Raw genomic sequence first — 21,676 nt, 5'->3', positions numbered from 1 at the left:
CTTCAATGTTTTGCACACACGCTTCAATTGGTAATAGGTGATGGACTTAAAGAGACTAAATTAGTCAATGCAGCTCTCGCCAAAGCTTCCAGGTTGAGCTCCTTGTTACACACAAGCACCTCTTTCAAGGAAAAATTTGAGGAGGAGTTTGGACAGCGTGGAATCCCTGCCTCTGTTACCACATGCTGGAATTCCACACTGAGGCAATTGAAATCAGTGGTCAGCTGTGACCAGCTGAAACTGACTAGAATGCTTGAAGATGGGGGACACAAAGAGACTGTATTCACAGCTAGAGAGTGGAATCAGATTAAGGAACTCGTGGATGTCCTTCAACCTTTTGGAGAAGCCACAGACCTCTCACAGGGAGAAAAACTTGTGACAATAAGTGCTGTTGTACCCTGTATCCTTTCTCTGAATCACCACTTGAAAAATCATAAAGAGAGCGTGCGCTACCTTGGTGGCTACATCCGTAGCCTGCAAGAATCACTCCAAAGACGATTCGAAGGGATCTTTGTCAATGTGAGGATGGCAGATGAACAGAATGATGTAGCAACCTTACCCTTCTCTGACCCTCTATACCTAAAAGCTGCTCTGCTGGATCCTTCATTTGGCACCATGTGGTTGACCCATGATGTTTTGGCTACCGAAAATGTCAAGGAGGCTGTGTCTGCGATGATAAAAAGTATGTTATGTTTTTGGTAATAACCCGTTTGCAGTAATAACACCTGAGTGCATTGAGTCACTGTTTTATGCTTGTGTTTTTCAGACTTGATTCTCAAAGAGGACTGCAAGCCCACCCCAACAACCACCGATGAAGATGAGCAAATGCCAGTGGCAGAGTCAGAGAGTCAATCTGGGCTGTTCACAGCATACCGCAAAAAACAGAAGAGAGATTCATGTTCCAGTCCCTAAATTCAGCTGAACCAGTATTTAGACATTTGTGATGGACAGAGCTGCCTTCAGTTTTGGGCCATGAACAGGCACATGCTCCCCTCTTTGTTCAGGGTAGCGGTAAGAGTAATGTCAGTCCCTGCATCAAGCGCACCTGTTGAACGTGTGTTTAGCCATGGTGGGGTGATAATGCGACCCCATCGCTCACAACTGAGCGAGAAAGTACTTTCAAATTTAATTTTTTGCAAATGCAATGCATTTTACGTGGCTATTCTAATAACTAAGAAAAAAGGAATAGAAGTAGATAGGCGCTATTTCCAAGCCTGGTGAATTCAAATGTGTTATTCCCTTAGTGGGAGGGCAGTATGGAGTGGGAAAGATTGTAAAGATGTTGCCTATAGTATTTAGTGAATGTTTATCCCGTGGAATTACTATAAAGGTCCTGGATGTGCATAAGTCAAGTTGGTTGTCCGTATAAATATAATATATCCATATATAAATGAACCCTATTTTTAAATTAAAAATATTTCTGCAAAATTATGTGATCCATAACGTAATCGATAATGTACATATGTAGTGAACAAACAAATATATATAATCAAGTGCTTTCAGTGCTGCTACAAAAAAACCCCCTGGATTCTGATGGATATTCCAATGAGTAAACCTTTCAGTGCGTGCCTTAATCCGTGTTCTAATAGTGATTGATTGCACTCACCAGATCCTAGCAGCACTGAAAGCACTTGATTATATATATTTGTTTGTTCACTTCATATGTACATTATCGATTTACGTTATGGATCACATAATTTTGCACAAATATTTTTAATTTAAAAATAGGGTTCATTTATATATGGATATATTATATTTATACGGATTAAGTTATATCTTTTTTAGAGCACACACTGCACTTTATTAAGTCAGACAACCAACTTGACTTATGCACATCCAGGACCTTTATAACACATTTGAATTCACCAGGCTTGGAAACAGCGCTATCTACTTCTATTCCTTTTTTCTTATATCTTTCTCCACCTAGTGGAAGTAATCGGTAGTGGTAGCAGTTCCAACAACATTCTTTAATTTTTAAATTTTTATTCCATTGCATGCATCCCATTGCGCGGGTGTTTCTCCCTCTTTTTTCTATTCTAATAACTAAGCTCAAAGTTTGAACTTGACACAATGCCAAATTGCCAATATCTGGACACTTGAAGAATGGTGATGAGAATACTATTATTCTCATCACCATTCAAGTGTCCAGATATTGGCATTGTTTCAAGTTCAAACTTTGAGCTTAGTTATTTTCCCCCTCAGCAAGGACTACATTTTTTCAGGCTTGTTGGCCATTTAATTGCTGAGTGTTCTGCTCCTTGTCTGCTATTTGGGCATTCAAAGTGTTTCTTTAATATGCCAAGAAAAAAGCACTAAGCAGTTTTGTTAATGTTGAAAATAAAACAAAACCTTTCCTGAAAACTGACTTTTAACTCATTTAAAGGATGGAAATGGGGTAGATCAGTATTTTGACTTAATTTGTGACTTGACCAAAATAAATGACTTGACTTGACTTGCTTGACTTCCAGCAGGGACTCTACTTGACTTGCTTGCTTTTCTCCACAGTAACTTGGGACTTGCTTATGACTTGAAGGTTAAGACTTGAGACTTGCTTGTGACTTGCACATGTGTGACTTACCCCCATGTCTGCCTAGAACCGAGATCTGTGTGTGTAAACACAGTTTCCGGTTCTCTGAGGTGAGAACAGACAGAATGTCTGTTCATACAGAGTATGAACAGCGATCTGTCATCTCCCCTGCACAGTCCCATCCCCCCTTCAGTTAGAACACACATGAGGACACGCTTAACCCCTTCACTGCCCCCTAGTGGTTAACCCCTTCACTGCCAGTGACATTTTTACAGTAATCAATGCAATTTTATAGCATTGATCGCTGTAAAAATGGCAATGGTCCCAAAAATGTGTCAAAATTGTCCGACGTGTCTGCCATAATGTCGCAGTCCCAATAAAAATCGCAGATCGCCGCCATTACTAGTAAAAAGAAAAAAAAATAATAAAAAAGCCATAAATCTATCCCCTATTTTGTAGATGTTATAACTTTTGCGCAAACCAATCAATATACGCTTATTGCGATTTTTTTTTTTTTTACTAAAAATATGTAGAAGAATACATATCAGCCTAAACTGAGGAAAAAAATGTTTTTTTTAGATATTTTTGGAGGATAATTTTTAGAGCAAAAAGTAAAAATTATTGCGTTTTTTTCAAAATTGACGCTCTTTTTTTGTTTATAGCGCAAAAAAATAAAATCCGCAGAGGCAATCAAATACCACTAAAAGAAAGCTCTATTTGTGGGAAAAAAGGACGTCAATTTTGTTTGGGTGCAACATTGCACGACCGCGCAATTGTCAGTTAAAGTGACGCAGTGCCGAATCACAAAAAGTGCTCTGGTCAGGAAGGGGGTAAAATCTTCCGGGGCTGAAGAGGTTAAGCATTCACTGATTGCAACCTGTTAATGATATTGGTTAACTACTGCAATACTACTATTTGCTGTTGTTTGACCATTGACTGCTGCGTTATATCTTTGACCACTTGACTTCTGGAAGATTTACCCCCCCATGACCAGGCCATTTTTTGTGATATGGCACTGTGTTATTTTAATTGACAATTGCGCAGTCATGCACTATAAACAAAAAAAAGTAACTATTTTGAAAAATATATATTTTATACTTTCTGCTTTGCAACATATCCAATAAAAAAAATGAAAGAAATTCAAATGCCTTCACCAATTTAGGCCAATATGTATTCTGCTACATATTTTTGGTTAAAAAAATCCCAATAAGTGTATATTGGTTGGTTTGCATAAAAGTTATAGCGTCGAAAAACTATAGGATATTTTTATTTATATTTTTTACTAGCAATGGCAGCGATCAGTGGTTCCTAGCAGGACTGCGATATTGGGGTGGTCAGTCGGACATTACCTGACACTTTTGAAACTTTTTGGGGACCTGTGAAGTCCCCAAAAAGTGCACAGCAGTTGTAGGAACTAATCAATAAAAAATAGATTTTCATTTGTCTTGATATTCTTCCTGTATTAAAAATCCCAGTATACAGTAATACATGTGATTGACATCAATGTTGCCTTTATCAAACAAATCTATTTCTTTTTGATTGAATGGCAGAATAAGGATCAATACAATGAAGAATGCAGGATGTTTTCCAATGTGTTGCAATGTATTTCAATGAACAAATTCTACTCAAAACAATGTATTACTCACTTGGCATTTATTTTTGTAAGACGAATTCCTTAAGTAACATCTAAATATTGCATGTGCTATCCAACCACAAGGGTTGCCTCAAAGTGGAAATCTTCTATGAAAAGATTCTAACCTGTTTACATCTAATTTTAGAAATAAATTCAAACTTGGTTACATTTCCTGTTTTTTAGACCCTCGTGTCTCTAATAATTATATAAATATATATGTATAAAAAAAAGGTTTTAAAAAAATTAGGAAGAGACAGCATAGTGATGTTCAAGTATCCAGCCAGGCCGATACAAAAAATTCATTGTTCTGTGTCGCTGGTTTGGTAGTTACTTTCCATGTTTGATTTTCTCCAGCTTCAAAAAGCGAAGCACATTTGTTAACAACTTAAAGTGTATATCCACTTTGGCAGTCAAATTGGGATAACATCTACTTTATAATTGTTACATGCCCCTATTCACATAGCATAATGTAAAAACATTGTAAAAATTGTAGCTTAAATTTTTTTACCTCCAGCAAGGAAAAATCCTACTTAGTTCCCAGTTTATGAGGGCTGAGCAGCTGTGCCTGCCATATCTAACCCTTTATGTACTGTCCAAGCATATCTTTATTATCAATTGTAATTAGATTTGCATATTATTCAGCCTAACAAAGGGTTAAAGGTTTAGAGGCTAGGCTTCTTACACTGTATGTTAATAAAGACATACTTGGGACCAGGGGCGGACTGACCATTCCGGCAGCTGGATACTGCTTGAGGGTCCCGGACCAGTAGAAGCCCAGTCATGGACAGTCCAGGATCAGGTGGTGGCAGGTGAGGGGAGCGGACAGCAAAGGCCTCGGATCTTCGGGGTGCAGGCAGGATGACAGCACTCAGCTCTGGGTACCATCTCCACACGGCAAGTGGGCGGCCTCTGAGATGGAGGCTGGGGGAAGGTGAGCAGCAAGAGGAGCCCGGAGAATAGGCTGACCTTGGGCCCGGAAGACGAGGATGTGCGGGAGGCGCAGGCAGCCAGAGACCACTTGGCTATTACACCAAATGGATCCCCTGGAAGGAGCACAGCACCCCCATCGTCACCAGAATCAGAATGGGCCCTGCCTGCTGGTGGCCTTCATGAACGTCCTACTGCTGGCACACAGGTACCGGGCATTACACACTCCTACCCCCAGACAGGGATTGGGATAGGGGGCACAGGAGGGGCTGCAGGCACGGACCGGGCTAGGTGTGCAGGGCAGGGGAAGGGACAGGGCTAGGGGATCTCTCTCTCACCCCCTTTCTCACTCGCCCCCTCTCTCTCTCACCCCCCCCTCTCTCTCACCCCTCCTCTCTCCCCCTCTCAGATCCCCCGCACTCTCTCTCTCAGCCTTCCCCTCTCATCCCCCTCTTCCCTTCTCACCCTCCTCTCTTCTCACAAACCCCCTCTCACCCTCACCCCCTCTCACTCACACCTCTCTCCCACCCCCCTTTCTCTCAACCCCTCTCACCCCTTTTCTCTCCCCCTCTCTCTCCCACACTCCCCCTCTCTCTCACACTTCTCTCTCTCTCACCCCCTCTCTCTCATCCCCTCTCTCTCTCACCCCTCTCACTCTCCTCCCTCTCTCACCTTCCTCACTCTCCTCCCTCTCTAACCCTCCTCACTGTCTCTCACCCCTTCTCTCTCTCTCTCACCCCCATCTCTCTTGCCCCCTGTCTCTCTCACCCCCCTCTCTCTCTCCCATCCCCCTTTTTCTCTCCCACCCCCATTCTGTGACAAACGCATGTAATGTGGGAAGTGCAAAATGTAGGTGGAGCTTGAGTGTGGACGGGTACACAGGGGGCCCCATGATATTCATTTGCCCAGGGGCCCCATGAGTTGTCAGTCCGCCCCTTAACTAAAAGTTAAGGAAAAATATAGGCATGCTGTGTAAGTGGAAAGACATATCAAACATATAGTGGGGTTTTCTCAAATTTGACTGCAAAAGTACAAAGATGCTTTAAATCTAGAGATGTAAATGGCATAGACCTTAACAACTGTAACAACTGTAGAATTGTTTTCTGTGTATAGCCTTGGTAATCTATAGTCAGATAACATCCAACTTGAATGAATGAAACTCTGCTCTTTCAGATGTATTTTAAAAATACCTAGTGCTTTAAAATGGTATTAAAAAGTAATCATACGGGGGAATATTTTTCAAGCAAATTTGTACCACAATTATGCAAAAGTCAGCCTTATGCCCTGTACACACGGTCGGATTTTCCATCGGAAAATGTCCGATCGGAGCATGTTGTCGGAAATTCCGACCATGTGTGGGCTCCATCGGACATTTTCCATCGGATTTTCCGACACACAAAGTTTGAGAGCAGGATATAAAATTTTCCGACAACAAAATCCGATCGCGTCAATTCCGACCGTGTGTGGCCTGTTCCGACGCACAAAGTGCCACGCATGCTTAGAAGAAATTCCGACACGGAACAGCTCGGTCTGGTAAAATTAGCGTTCGCAATGAATACAGCACTTTCATCACGCTGCAATGTTAAAAATGGTTTAATACAGTGCACTCTCTTCTTCTTTATAATGTGACAAGAATTAAGTAGTTTTGCTGCTCATATTCACACACACTTCTCACAAACTTATTTTTTTTTCTTGGGATTCCCTGAATATATTGTTATTTGTCACATCTGACATAATTTTTTTTTTTTTTTGATTTAAAGCCATTTTTCTTTTCGAATTTATGTTTGTATTTTTTCAAAGGCTGATCTTTGTTTAATGTTATTTTTAGTTTTACTCCAGACTATTTTTGTGTGTGTTTTGTGTGTCAAGTTACCACAACACCATTGATATCTTTTATTATTTAATCTCAAGGAGATTGTTTGTTGTTGGTGTCCCTTGTTAATTTCACATTGTATTTTTGAAATGTACCTGAATCCTCACAAACAAACTGTCCTTTTTGAAGTAAAACACACATAGGCAAGTATAATTCAAACCAAAAATCCTTTATTAAGGGCTCAGAACCAAACAAAGAGGGAGCCAACGCTGGATAAACAGGAGAAATTAGCGAAGCCTTTGACCTCCACGGCAGACATCAATTCTTGAACATCAAAATTGGTGGACTGAGGAGTCCATATGTAAGGGAGGGCAGTCTGGTCCAGAAGTCCCAGAGATCCGGAAAGCAGCAGATGACATCTGTGTCCCCAGGCTGTGGTACCACAAGAGGCTGCATCTTTTGGCCGACCAGACTGGATCCAGGGTCCTCACTTTCTGGTCTTCCTTCCACGCTTCCTTCCTGGCTGTGGCTCTGCTGTTGGAGATGTGGCAGGAGGAGGAGTAGGACCTGGAGGAGGAGGAGGACTAGGAGGACCTGGAGGAGAAGGAGGAGGAGGACCTGCAGGAGGAGGAGGAGGACCATGTGTGAGTTCACAAAGGTGTGTATCAGATGTAATTTGGGCCTCATCCCCTTATTAAGAGCCTCCAATATTAACGATTCAAACCTGAGTTGTTGTCCCTCCTCCATTCTCTGCATTTTAGAGGCAATGATGGCAGCGAAGTCATCCTTCACGGTGTATGGTGCTCCCAGGGCCTCTGTAGCCCTCCAAAAGAGGCCTATGGCAGCCTCCTCTAGGGTACTCCTCCTCCTGCCACTTTCTCTTTGCGGGTGTAGGGGAGGGACCTGCAGATCAGGCAGCCGGCTTGGCCCAGCCACCTCCTGGCTGAGACTTCCCTGTGTATGAAAAAGGGACATGGTTTTAGTTTTTGCATCATCAATCACAATCATAAATTAGTACTCCAAACTAACATCTAGTTAACATCATTGATAGGACACCCAGCAATATTTAGAGGAATGCTATACCTGGCTCAATCTGAGCTCCTCCACATGTTGCTGCCTGGAAGGCCCAGGTTGGGCGTCAGAAGCCTCAGCTGGGGGGGAAGGAAGCATGGAAGGAAGAGTGGAGAGTGCTGGCGTGGGTTCAGTCTGGCCTGCCAGAAAATGCAGCCTGTCATAGTACCACATCCTGGGGACATAGATGTCATCTGCTGCTCCGGATCTCTGTGAATCCTGGACTTTCTGGCGCTCCCTTACATATGTGCTCCTCAGGCCACCAATTAGGATCTTCAAATATGTGATGTCTGCCGTGGGGATCACCTGCTTCACAATTTCCAACAATTGATCCAGCGCTGCCTTCCTCTTTGTTTGGTTCCTGTAATGTGGGTGGTTGATCTCCCACAGACAGGGCAGCTCCCTGAACATGTAAATGAATATTGCCATGAAGTCATTATCTTGTAAGATATCCATTTTCACTGCAAGACACAACACAAGACAAACCCTAATGTCAGGCCAAACTCTACTAATCTTGTTACAATATAGGCCTCAATGTAGAAGCAGTATAGGCACAAGTATGTCTCTTACCTTCGTTCTTATGATCGGCGCCTCCAATGCTCCTTCCTCCGTTCACAGATCGTACGTAATACGCACGTGTGGTACGCTTTATACACACTGCGCATGCGTGTAACTCCGCCCGCCCCTGACATTCTTTCTAGTCTATTCCCCGCCCCTTTTCATTCTGCGCAGTGGGGGAAGAGCACATGGCAGATACACAGCAGGTGCGTGCTAATTACAGGAACGAGGAGGAGGAAAGCCCGGATCCGGACACGTCCCGATCCAGAAGGAGAAGATTTAAGGCCACAAATATGTCCTTTGGGGAGATGTTGGAGATGGTGGACATCCTGAAGAAGGCCGACTATGATGGAAAGTATGGACCTTACCCCAACCCCAATATCAGAAAGACCAAGATCATGGCGAAAGTGGTCAAAAGTCTGCACCGGAATTTTGCGGTACGACGATCGAAAGATCAGCTCAGGAAGCGGTGGTCGGACCTGAAATTAAGAGAGCCCGAGCAGTACAGAAAGATCCGGGAGTGCTGCAAAAAAGTAAGTAGTTGTGCTGTGTTCCTATTCTTTTTGTCTTTATTACATTTGTGCTGCTCCATATGCTTTTCTTAATTGTTGTACAGTTTAAAATGGCAATTTTAATGTTCATGGGACCATTATTTGTTTGTATCAAACATTTTTATTTCGGCCTCTAAAACACCATTGTTTAGGCCACATGCATTTCCTACATTTTTTTAGGGCCTACTTGTATTAAAAATATTTGGTTGTGTAGATGGCTTTGTTACTAGAATGAAATGCAAACTAGATTCTGTGTAAGGAGAGGACACTGAGCAGCTGTTTTCACATCTGGACACTGGAGCACTAGTGTGGGACACAAGAACACATTTTTTAATAGGGGGGGCACACAGGTGCTCCAGTGTATACTATAGGGGGTCTCCATCTGTGAAGCTTGTACAAAACAGGTAAAGTATTGCAGGTTGACAAAGGACACTAAAAAAGCTACATCTTGGAACTCTGCTAAAATTGACAATTGTACCCCACTTCCAAGCAATGTTTCCTATTTATAGTTCTGCCATCAAATATCTGTGTGCTAATTATACCATTTTTGTTTTACATAGGGGAGAAAAGACTCAGAGGACACCCCTCATCTGAGGAGACCAGAGACCCCCCACCTCTGGAAGAAGGGGAATTACCCCAAACACAAGCTGAGCAGGAGGAGGAAGAAGATGTGGTGGAAATTGGCACCACAACAGGTGAGTGTCTGCGACCACAGACTCAGGTAAGAGATGGATGCTGGCAGATTTTTGATACCTGTTTTTGTTTGGTTACTCTCTTTTTAGGTGATCGTGATGTTATGGATCGAGATCCTTTCACATCAGAAAGTGCCCAGATCCTGATCGGGGAGATCATGGGGTGTAATTTGGAATTGGAAAACCTCACAAAAAAAATCAATGATGTTATTCAAAAAAATAATAACATCATTGATGTTTTGGGGAGAATTTAAAACCCCACAAAATCACTTTCTTTTTTTGTGTGCTACAATCTTTAAAATTTTTGAGCGATGTTTCGAAAATCCAAATTTGGAGGATGCACACAGTGTGCCAACATGTGCTATCTGCCATCACGGGAGATCAATGGATGCATTTTGGGGGGGCAACCCCTTCCTCAATAATAAAGTAGCGGTGAGGAAGGGGTTGCTCCCACAAAACATGTCCCTTGATCCCCCGTGATGGCAGCTAGCACATGTTGACATTCGTAAATTGGTGTGCATCTTCCAAATTTGGCTTTTCAAGGGGTGACTTCACCCCATCTGAACGCAATATCAAACACAGTTCCTAAATACTCATGTCTGATATTGCCTTCAAGTTTTACCATATGTGAACTTTGTAAGTTCAAGATTTTTGTCTTTCTTGTTGGTTTTACACAGGCCTGTTTTATCGTAAATGGACATTTCTATTTTTGATAATGCCACCCCAAAAATTGTTATACAACAAACATGTTGGTTTGTTTTAAAAACCTTTTCTAAATGCATATGTGATTGTGCAGGTATTAAAAAGTTTGTTAATCAAGAATGTGTGGATTATTGTCTCAACGCTACAACACTTTTGTGGTGATGTAATTGCTGTTTTCTGAGAAAATGGTGGTTATTTCCTAAGGGCAAATCCTCTTTGCACTACAAGTGCAGTTTCAGTGCAGTTTCAAGTGCACTTGTAGTATAAAAAGTGTCTACGCCTTTAGTAAATAATACCCAACAGTGCTTTGTATAAGGTTACACAATCACACCATTTTCAGGACTCCCCACATTGCTGTCAGGGTCAGCTAAAACAAACACAAGCAGTAAATGTCACCAAAGATTAGCTATTTTTTTTTATTTGATAAATGCTTCACAAATTGTCTGGCATATTGATGGCCCCCCTACCCGCAAAGAACTCAAGGTATCTTAACCGGACATCACGGGCACTCAGGGAGGGCAAGCCAGGACGGCCACTTTGAAGCGCCGTCAGGGTTGGATCATGTAGAATTCCGGCCTCAGGCCCAACTGAGCCAGCATAGTTGGCAGAATGTTTGAGTAAAAAGTTATGGAGAACACAGCACGCCAGGATTAGATGATTAAATTTATACTCCGCCATATGGATGGGTGTCAGAAATAGGCGGAACCGGCTGGCCATGATTCCAAATGTGTTCTCCACCACTCTTCTGGCTCTGGCCAGCCGGTAATTAAAAACCCTCTGTTCCGGGGTGAGGGTCCTCATTGGGAATGGCCGCATAAGATGGTCCCCCAGCGCAAATGCTTCATCCGCAACGAAGATGAATGGGAGTCCTTCCACATTGTCCTCTGGAGGTGGCAAGTCCAAGCTGCCATTCTGGAGACGCCTGTAGAACTCCGTCTGGGCGATGACTCCACCATCGGACATCCGGCCATTCTTCCCCACGTCCACATACAAGAAGTCGTAATTAGCCGACACCACCGCCAACATCACAATACTATTGAACCCCTTATAGTTGAAATAGTACAACCCCGAGTTGGGTGGTGGGACGATGTGGACGTGTTTCCCATCAATTGCCCCTCCGCAGTTCGGAAAGTCCCACCGCTGGGCAAAGTGGGAGGCCACAGTCTTGACCAACCTCCAGATAGCATTTATTAAGGGGAAATTAACACCAAAGTATAAGGTACACCTATCATATTCAACCTCCCCCCCCCCTCATGGGCCATTTCTAACATTATAGGGGGGGTGGAATCTTGAACAGGTAACCCTCTTCACTTCATTGAGAGATGAATGCCTAAATACAGGGTATTACTTGGAACAGCCCCTCCTTAGTTACACTATTGGCAGCCCACTGGACAGGTAAGAAGTGTCATAATACAAAGATATAAATACAAACTGTACACATTTGAGGACATTTGGACATTCTGATATTACCTATCAAGATAATAATAGAATACAAAAACTTTAAACAGTACCATTGGAAAGTAAACAGGCAGGCCCTTGCACTACATGCTTTGGGGAATTCATCCATACATCTGACCACAAAAGAGATGGGTATAGTGTGTATGGGTTTGGCAAAGTCAGCAGATAGATGATTGAGGATAGATAGAGAATTGGGATCAGCTGACTTAGCAGTTGGGGGGAGGGAGGGTTTAGAAAAATGATTTGGGGACACTACAAAAAAAAGCCTCTGGCACTCTGCCTGGATTTAAAGCACAAATCACATTTCTAAACATTTTAGGGGGTGTTTGGGGTAAAGCACTACTATGGAGCTGATAAAATACATTCTTAAGTGACTACATGAGGTGAATATAGGGCAGGAGAACATGTTGGGGAGGTAAGTGAAGGCAGATATGTATGAAGGACTAAAAAAATAATTACATAAAAATACAGCATGAATGAGGACAAAGGGGACATTCACAGCATATTCCAATCATGGTAATTAGGGAATGAGGAAAGAAATACAAGATATTAGCAAACATTAAATACTATAAAATGTGATATTAAAGGATAAAAATCTTACCTTAATATACTCCTTCTGCAGGACCTGGATGATGGCAGAACAGGTCTCTGGGATAATGATCCCCAGAGCCTGGGGGGAGATACCTGTCGAGAACTTGAGGTCCTGCAGGCTTCTCCCTGTCACCAAGTACCGCAGGGTAGCGACCAGCCTCTGCTCCGGAGTGATGGCTTGCCTCATGCAGGTATCCTGCCTGCTGATATAGAGGGTCAGCGAAGCCAGCAGACGGTGAAATACGGGGTCCGTCATCCTGAGAAAGTTCCTGAAATCATCAGGATTATTCTCACGGATCTAACGGAGCAAAGGCATATGAGAGAACTGGTCACGCTAAAGCAACCAATTCTTGGTCCATGAACTCCTCCCCACCCTGTTCATGGACTGGACTTGTGTCAAGGTCAGGACCCCAACACCAAGCCCCCACACAGCACGAACTCTACGAGGAGTACGTATACGAAACATGGCTAGAAAACGGTTGGCTGCTCAGAACGAAGTAACAGAACGCACTGAAGAACAGCAAGGCCTGTAAAGAGCGACCTGAAAAACAGTAACGAACGAACAAGAACACAATGACTAATTAAAGTCACGCGGAACTTGCTAGCACGCACTGAAGAGCAGATACAAACCCACAAGCACAAACTAAACCGCAGAAAACGATCTGAAAGCCACGAGTCTGAAAAAGCGCGAATCGTCTCTCACCAAACTTTTACTAACACGAGATTAGCAAAAGGAGCCCAAAGGGTGCCGCGCTTGGTTCTGAACTGGCCTTTTCCTTGTCAAAAGAAGTTTATTGAGTATACAATGTTATAAAGATACATAAAGATACATAAAGTAAGTTTACAAGGATCTATAAAGTAAGCTCATTGTTTTACAGTAGGGTTTATATAGGTAAATATCATGAAATTTCAAATATTAAACATTGGGTTCACGTAAACCTAAATTAAAGATATATATCATTTCCTTAGTTACTTTTGTAGGTATTTAAATGATTTATACCTACTATACATATTGTTTACAAGTAGAGTGTATATAGGTCAAATAAATTCTGATAATGAGCTTTAATCGTAAGGTGGAGAAAAGGAAAGAGAAAGAAGAAAAAGGGTTGAAAGGTAGAGGTATGGTCCACAAGGTTGTCCCGTTCGTCAGCTTATTATTCTTTTTAGTTCTCTTTGAAGCCTTAGCATGGGTGTCTCTGTAAGTCATTTAATCTGTTACCATGGCAACAGGACAGAGTCATTGAAATTTGACAGGAACTGTTGTTTTATCCAAGGATGCCAAAGTTTTTCAAATTTTGGAATTTGATTTTGATCGATGGCTACCATCTTAGCATGGGACATTGTATTATTCATTCTGTGAATTGTTTCTGCTAGTACCAATGTAGGAGATTTCCATGCCTTGGCCACTGTTTGTTTTGCAGCCGTTATTAGTTGGATCATAAGTTTGAATTGAGAGAGTGTTAACCATTCCGGTTTTAGATTAAGTAAAGTTAAATATGGATCTGGTTGTATTATTTTTTTAAATATTTTAGATGCAATCACGAAGACTTCCTTCCAGAAGGTTTGGATTACTGGGCACGTCCACCATATGTGTAAATATGTGCCTATTTCTGGGCATCCTCGAAAACAAAGAGTTGAGGTATTAGGTGAATATTTTGCCACTCTAGCAGGTACAAGGTATCAGCGAGTTAGGACTTTATAATTTGTCTCCAGTGCCAAGATGTTGGGTGAAGATGACTTAGATGTGAGCCATATATTAGACCAGTCCGTGTCTTCTAAAGTTCGTCCCAGGTCCTCCTCCCACCTCTGAACGTAAGAGGGTCTATTATGATTTGCTACTCCATATAATTGATTATAAAGTGATGAAATTGTACCTTTAGCAAATGGATCTTTTGTACAGATTGATTCAAAAATGGATAATTGGGATAATGGTGTATCCCCTTTTAGGAATGGTGTATAGAAATTTTTGATTTGGAGATATCTAAATATCTCAGAGTTTGGTAGATCATATTTTTCTCTAAGCGATGGGAATGAAAGGAATGATTTAGATGCTATGAAGTCATTTAGTGTCTGAATGCCTGATGTTGTCCAAGCTTTAAAAGAATTTGGGTAGATCCATGCTGGATAAAAGGCCGGATTTCTGATAAAAGAAAGGAGAGGATTGTGTGGAGATTGTAACTGATATTTGGTTTTTAGTTTATCCCAGAGAGATAAGAAGTGTTTAGTTATGGGATTATGAATTTTAAAGCGGTCTTTAGGATCAAGCCATAATAAATTTGATATTAATAGAGGGTCATTTTCTGAAGCCTCTATAAATACCCATAATGGTATTTCCTGTTTTGCATGGTATTTGGACAGACTGGCCAAATGTGCTGCTCTGTAGTAGTTAGTAAAATTAGGGTATCCCAGGCCTCCTTTATTTTTGGGAAGATGTAGTGTGTGTATAGGTATACGTGGTTTAGAAGAGCCCCATATAAACGAAGTTGCTCTTTTTTGTACTATTCTCAAAAAATAGGAAGGAATTGGAATAGGGAGGACTCTGAATAGATAAAGCAATTTGGGTAGAATAGTCATTTTGATTGCATTAATCTTCCCTATCCAGGATAAAGGAAGTTGCGACCATTGTTTTATTAGATTTGTGATCTGTCTTAATACAGGAGGATAATTGGTTGAGAATAAGTCAGAATGAGATGCTGTTAAATGAATTCCAAGATATGGGATTGATTTTTCTGCCCATGTGAATGGGAGTGCAGCCCTAGCCGGGATCAATTCCATGTTTGTGAGTGAAATATTAAGCACTAGGCATTTCTTAGAATTAATCATAAGGCCGGATAGGGCTGCAAATCCATCAAGAGCTGGTATTAAGTTAGGACCAGAGACCTGTGGTGATGATAGAAAAAGTAATATATCGTCTGCAAATATACATAATTTGTGTGTAATACCTCCTACTTCAATGCCAGTTATAGTTTGGTTTGTTCTGATGTATTGGGCCATGGGTTCGAGTATAAGGGCAAATAATAAGGGAGATAATGGGCAACCCTGTCTGGTACCTCTTTCGATATTAAAGGCTTCAGATTTGTATCCAGCATATTTTATATAGGCTTTGGGTTTATTATATAATGCTTTGATCCATGTTAAAAAGTGGGGTCCAAAACCCCATTTTTGTAATGAATATTGCATATATTGCCAGGATACTGTGTTAAATGCCCTCTTAATATCGAGAGATAGAAAACATAAAGGGATTTTCCGTTTTTTAGCAATATGTGCCAATAACACTGCCCTGCGTATATTATCGCCTGCCTGTCTATTTGGCATGAAGCCTACTTGATCTCTATGTATTAATTTTCCTATAATGCTATTGAGGCGTTTTGCTATTATTTTTGCTAATAATTTAATATCGAGGTTTAACAGAGAGATAGGCCGATAATTTACACAGGAAGTATCATCAGAAAGGGGTTTTGGGATCATACAAACAATTGCCATTAGTGTTTCTTGCCGAAAAGAATGTCCATCTAGAAGTTTGTTAAAAGTTTCAGTGAGAATGGGAGAGAGTATTTCTGAGAATGTTTTATAGTATAAAGCCGAGTAGCCGTCTGGGCCTGGTCTTTTGTTAAGTTTTAGGTCTTTTATGGCGTTAGCAACTTCATCTATAGTTATAGGCTCATCCAAACTGCTTTTTTGATTCTGAGATAACTCAGGTAAGGTTATTTTTGAGAAGAAGGATTCAGCTTCTGTAGGATTAAATTCATTGTTTGTCTTGTATAAAGTTGCGAGATGTGAGTGAAATTTATGGACTATTTTAACTGGATTACAAGTGTAAACATTTTTTGATAATTTCAAACGTATTGGTTTGAAAGATTTGTTAGTTGAATTTAATGCCCGAGCCAAATATGTGCCTGGTTTGTTTGTATTCATGTAGAAATTGTGTTTGGAGCGTTTGAGGGATTTATCAACTGACTCAGTGAGAAATAGATCGTATTCCAATCTAGATTTTTCCAGATGAGATTTTGTACTCTGAGATGGATTATCTTGAAATGATATGTAGGCTGCATTAAAATTGAGTTCTAGTTTTTTTGCTAGATTTTTGCGTTCCCATTTAAATAGTGCCATTTGTCTTTGTATTGTACCACGCAAGACAGGCTTATGAGCTTCCCACAGTGTTATTGGGGAGATGTCTGTTGTATTATTAATTGATATGTATTCCTTTAAAGCTTGTTCAATGGCCATCTGATGTAGTGGGTGTTTGAGCATTATGTCCGGTAAGTACCACGTTGGGTCATGCGCTTTTGGTATGGCTGAGGCTATAGTAGTGTATACTGCATTATGGTCAGACCACGGAATCGGAATTATATCTGATGCAATAATTTCTGGTATCATTCCTATTGTTAGAAAAATATGATCTATTCTGGTGAAGGTTTGATGAGGGTGCGAGAAATAAGTGAATTTCTTTTTCATTGGGTTACTTTCTCTCCATGAATCTACCAGATTGTATTTGGAAAGAAGTTGAGAAAAAGGTAATCTAGAGGTTATTTTGGATGGTGTAAAAGGTGATTTATCTAGAAATGGGAGGAGGACCTGGTTCGAATCCCCACACATTATCACTGTTCCTATTTTGTGTGTATTAATCACTTGTAATATATGTGAGAGGAATGGTGTAGGTTGTTTGTTAGGAGCGTAGTAGGAAATCACAGTGATTGCTGTATCCATTATATAACCCATGAGTATCAGGTATCTACCTTCTGGGTCTTTAATTTCTGATGATAAGGTGAATGGTGTGGATCGGTGAAATGCAATTAGAGTTCCCCTTTGCTTGGTACAGGCAGAAGCCGTGTAAATTTGTTGATAAAAAGGAGAAATATATTTTGGAGTAGAATCTTTGGTGAAGTGTGTTTCTTGGAGGCATACTATGTGAGCCTTCTTGTTATGGAAAGTACGGAAGGCTTTGGTCCTTTTTTGAGGGACATTTATTCCCTGAACATTCAGGGAAAGTATATTCAGTGGTGCCATGGCAATAGATCAAATAGTTTTGACTTACTTTTTGTTATGCAGAGCTGACTGCGCAGATCAACCTGTGTGGACTGAAGAGATGAATAGATAGAAAAGAAACCAGTGAATTCTGGAGTAAAGAGTAAACAAAAAACATATGAGATTAGATGATACATTGTATAAATTATTTTTTGCAAGTAATCACAATTTACCCGTGAAAGAGAATAAATATCTCTCTCAGGGGAATAAGTGCCTTCGTCACACTCCCACATAATATGGTTGGGAGAATGAGGAGGGCTAATGGGGATACACGGATCTTCCGCTTACAGGAGAGAAGTGCTATGTCAAAAGACATCAAAATGATGTTTCATTAATTGGAGTGCAGAATATAGTTTTTGTTGAAATTATTTATTCCAGGGTGGTTGTATATGGTTAGTCTTGCCCTAGGCTAAATAATTCAGTTAGAAAGGTACTGTTAATAACTTTGGTATTGATGAAGATAGTTTGAATTATTTTGGGATTTTAACCCTTTTAGAGTAAACAATTACATATTTTATTCATATGTAACTGTTTAGATATGTTAACTCATAAAATTGAGGTTGTATTGCTTCAGATTAGAATAAACAAAAACATAATTCTAGGAACTAGTTAGGTAATAATATATTTGTTTTAAGAAAAGAAAGAAAAAGCTTCCATTACTTCTGGATTATTGAACATATTTGTCCTAAAAAGTAATAAATCTATTGTTATTACCTGATAATATATAACTGAACAAGAATTTCCTTATTTCACTTATATATTCTAAGGCTATATGAATCAGAAGTAATAAGAAATATAACTGGAATGTAACATGATCCCACACAGTGTGTGACTATCAGAATGCAGTTACATTCAGTTATAAATATAGGTTTTTTATAGAGAACCATCTCTTAGTATAATAAATGAAGAGATATTAGGAATTAGGATGTCAGTCCATTGAATCTTCTTGGTCCATGGATGATGTGGCATAACGGCCTCTTTTGTGAGAATGATGATTCCCATTTTGTTCTGAAATTTTCTGGGTGCTGCCTGAAGGTGAAGATGATGCCATTCTTCTGCGTGTGGGAGTGTTGCTGCTTGTGGGTTCTGTCAGATTTAATTTTAAAAGGGTTTGTTGTAGTTCATCTGCTGATCTGCTTCTGTAAATTGTACCTTGGTAGTTAAATCTGACTGAAAAGGGGAAGCCCCATTGATACATAATGTTGTGGCGTTGCAGTTCCATTAGTTGGGGTTTCATGGATCGTCTTTTAGTAATAGTAAGTTGGGATAGGTCAGCAAAAATTTGATAATTGTGTCCTTGAAAATTAAGTTCCTTTTTTTCTCTTGCAGCAATTAGTATTTGTTCTTTCGTTCTGTAATAATGAAATTTTGTGATTATATCACGTGGGGGTCCATCTTTCTTTTTGGCTGTGAGGGCTCTGTGTACTCTGTCCAGTTCTAAACGTTCAATAGGGATATCTGGCTTTAGTTCTTGTAATAGAGCAGTAATAGTAGATTGCAGGTCTGTCACAGTTTCAGGTATTCCCCTTATGCGCAAGTTTGAACGTCTGGCTCTATTTTCGTAATCTTCGAGCTTAGTTTGAAGTATTAAATTCTCTTTTTTTAATTGTTCCAATTCTGTTATATTTTCTTGGGTTGTAATTTCAATTTCATCCATTTTTATTTCTAAGGCTGCGGTGCGGTTTCCCAGCTCTCTTATTTCTTTGGTTAGGCTTTTTGTTATTTGGTCTGAGGTTTGTTTTAAAGCCTTATGAAGCATCTTTTCAAATTGTAATAATATTACTGGGGATACTGAGGAGGCTTGTGGAGAAGTTTGTGAGAGGATTTGTTCTGTATCTGACTCAAATGGAGAGTCTTGCTGTGACATTTTCTGTCTGTGAGAGCGCCCTGATGCTGTATCTTGTGAGGTGACTGGAGCTGCTTCAGCTGCAGTGAGTGCCTGTGAGCTCTTTGTGAGGTGATTTTTATTTCTGCCACGGTTTCCTCCCAGTACCATATTTCCTGCCCAAAATTTCACAGTTTGTTCCCTGGGGCAAAAAGGTTCAAATGGATACCTTTTGAGCCTGCAGGCTCCGCTTTGTCCTTCTCTTCTCTCCTCAGCGGTGTGGAGCTCTAACAATGCATGTCTGCTCTGCTAGGCTCCGCCTCCTGCCCTCCCTGAACTGGCCTTTTCTAGTCTCGTCGTACGTGGTTGACGTCACCGCGTTGTTGGCGATCGGAAATTCCGACAACTTTGTGCGACCGTGTGCACGCAAAACAAGTTTGAGCCAACATCCGTCTGAAAAAATCCTAGGATTTTGTTGTCAGAATGTCCAAACAAAGTCCGACCGTGTGTACGGGGCATAACTGTCAATTAGCAAAGTTTATGTGACAGCCTTTTTATGTATTTGTACCCCTGCACCTGTAATCCTAGCTAGCAAACTGAAACAAATGTTCAAAGGTCTGCAACAAAATTACCACTCGAAATGGGACAAATTGTAATCAATATGAGACAGATTTTCACTTAGGATACATGCACTATTAAGGATCTGTAAGGGACATTTTTTATTCTGTTGCAGTGCTAATGTAGAGCAGCAAAGGGAAAAATGTATGAATGAAGCTGGTGATTTTTAATAAATCTTTATTGTAATCTGTCTGACAGATCCTAAATTACCATTGCTTTGCTGTGCAACTCAATTGATAATAGTTTCAGTGTTCATCTTAGTCAATGTTTATGTGACTTTCACATTTGTCATGCTTGCTGTTCCATATTTTTGGTATTGAATGAAAAAACAGTCAGGTCCATAAATATTGGGACATCAACACAATTCTAATCTTTTTGGCTCTATACACCACCACAATGGATTTGAAATGAAACGAACAAGATGTGCTTTAACTGCAGACTTTCAGCTTTAATTTGAGGGTATTTACATCCAAATCAGGTGAACGGTGTAGGAATTACAACAGTTTGTATATCTGCTTCAGAACTCATTGGACGGCGCTTCACAGTGCAGATGGACAATGACCTGAAGCATACTGAAAAAGCAACCAGAGAGTTTTTTAAGGGAAAGAAGTGGAATGTTATGCAATGGCCAAGTCAATCACCTGACCTGAATCCGATTGAGCATGTATTTCACTTGCTGAAGACAAAACTGAAGGGAAAATGCCCCAAGAACAAGCAGGAACTGAAGACAGATGCAGTAGAGGCCTGGCAGAGCATCACCAGGGATGAAACCCAGCGTCTGATGATGTCTATGCGTTCCAGACTTCAGGCTGTTATTGACTGCAAAGGATATGCAACCAAGTATTACAAAGTAATAGTTTGATGGATGATTGTTAATCTGTCCCATTACTTTTGGTCCCTTAAAAAGTGGGAGGCACATATAAAAACTGTTGTAATTCCTACGCTGTTCACCTGATTTGGATGTAAATACCCTCAAATTAAAGCTGAAAGTCTGCAGTTAAAGCACATCTTGTTCGTTTCATTTAAAATCCATTGTGGTGGTGTATAGAGCCAAAAAGATTAGGATTGTGTCGATGTCCCAATATTTATGGACCTGACTGTAGATTTGTAGATTAGCCACCAGTGTTTGCTCTCAGTGGAACCTCTCTTTCTTTCCTATGCAGCTGTTTTGATAAGCAAGAACGAAAAAAAATGGGTTGTAGGACTTTGAATGAGGCATGGATATGTATTTGGAATTGTTTAGGATACCTAAAATTAGATTTAGTGTCACCATCCCTGATGGGAAAATCTGTGTAACCATAAAGAGTTGCTAATCAATCCAATAACATTAAAATCAATTCATGAATAATAAATGTATAATGTATCATAATATATAATACATAGATCATGCAGAGTAAGGCATAATAAAATATAGTAATCAAATTGACATATTTAATATTTATAATGAATAGAAATAATTGGTACAAGCAATTACAATTAAAAAAATGAATGGATGTACAGACAAGTGAACATGGTTATCCTAATAAATGTAGAAATAAAATACATTTGAAAAAAATTCATGATTGGAGAAAACTTGACTTGGCATCCCTGAGTATGGACTCTACGCGTTTCATGGCGTTTAACGCCAATCATCAGGAGTGGGATGCATCAATAATGGCTAAAAAGGTGGAATAAATTAATAAATA

Source organism: Aquarana catesbeiana, linkage group LG09 (genome assembly GCF_042186555.1).
Source record: "Aquarana catesbeiana isolate 2022-GZ linkage group LG09, ASM4218655v1, whole genome shotgun sequence".
Classification (NCBI taxonomy): domain Eukaryota; kingdom Metazoa; phylum Chordata; class Amphibia; order Anura; family Ranidae; genus Aquarana; species Aquarana catesbeiana.
The sequence above is the reverse complement of the archived record's forward strand: the minus strand, read 5'-3'. Positions refer to the sequence as shown.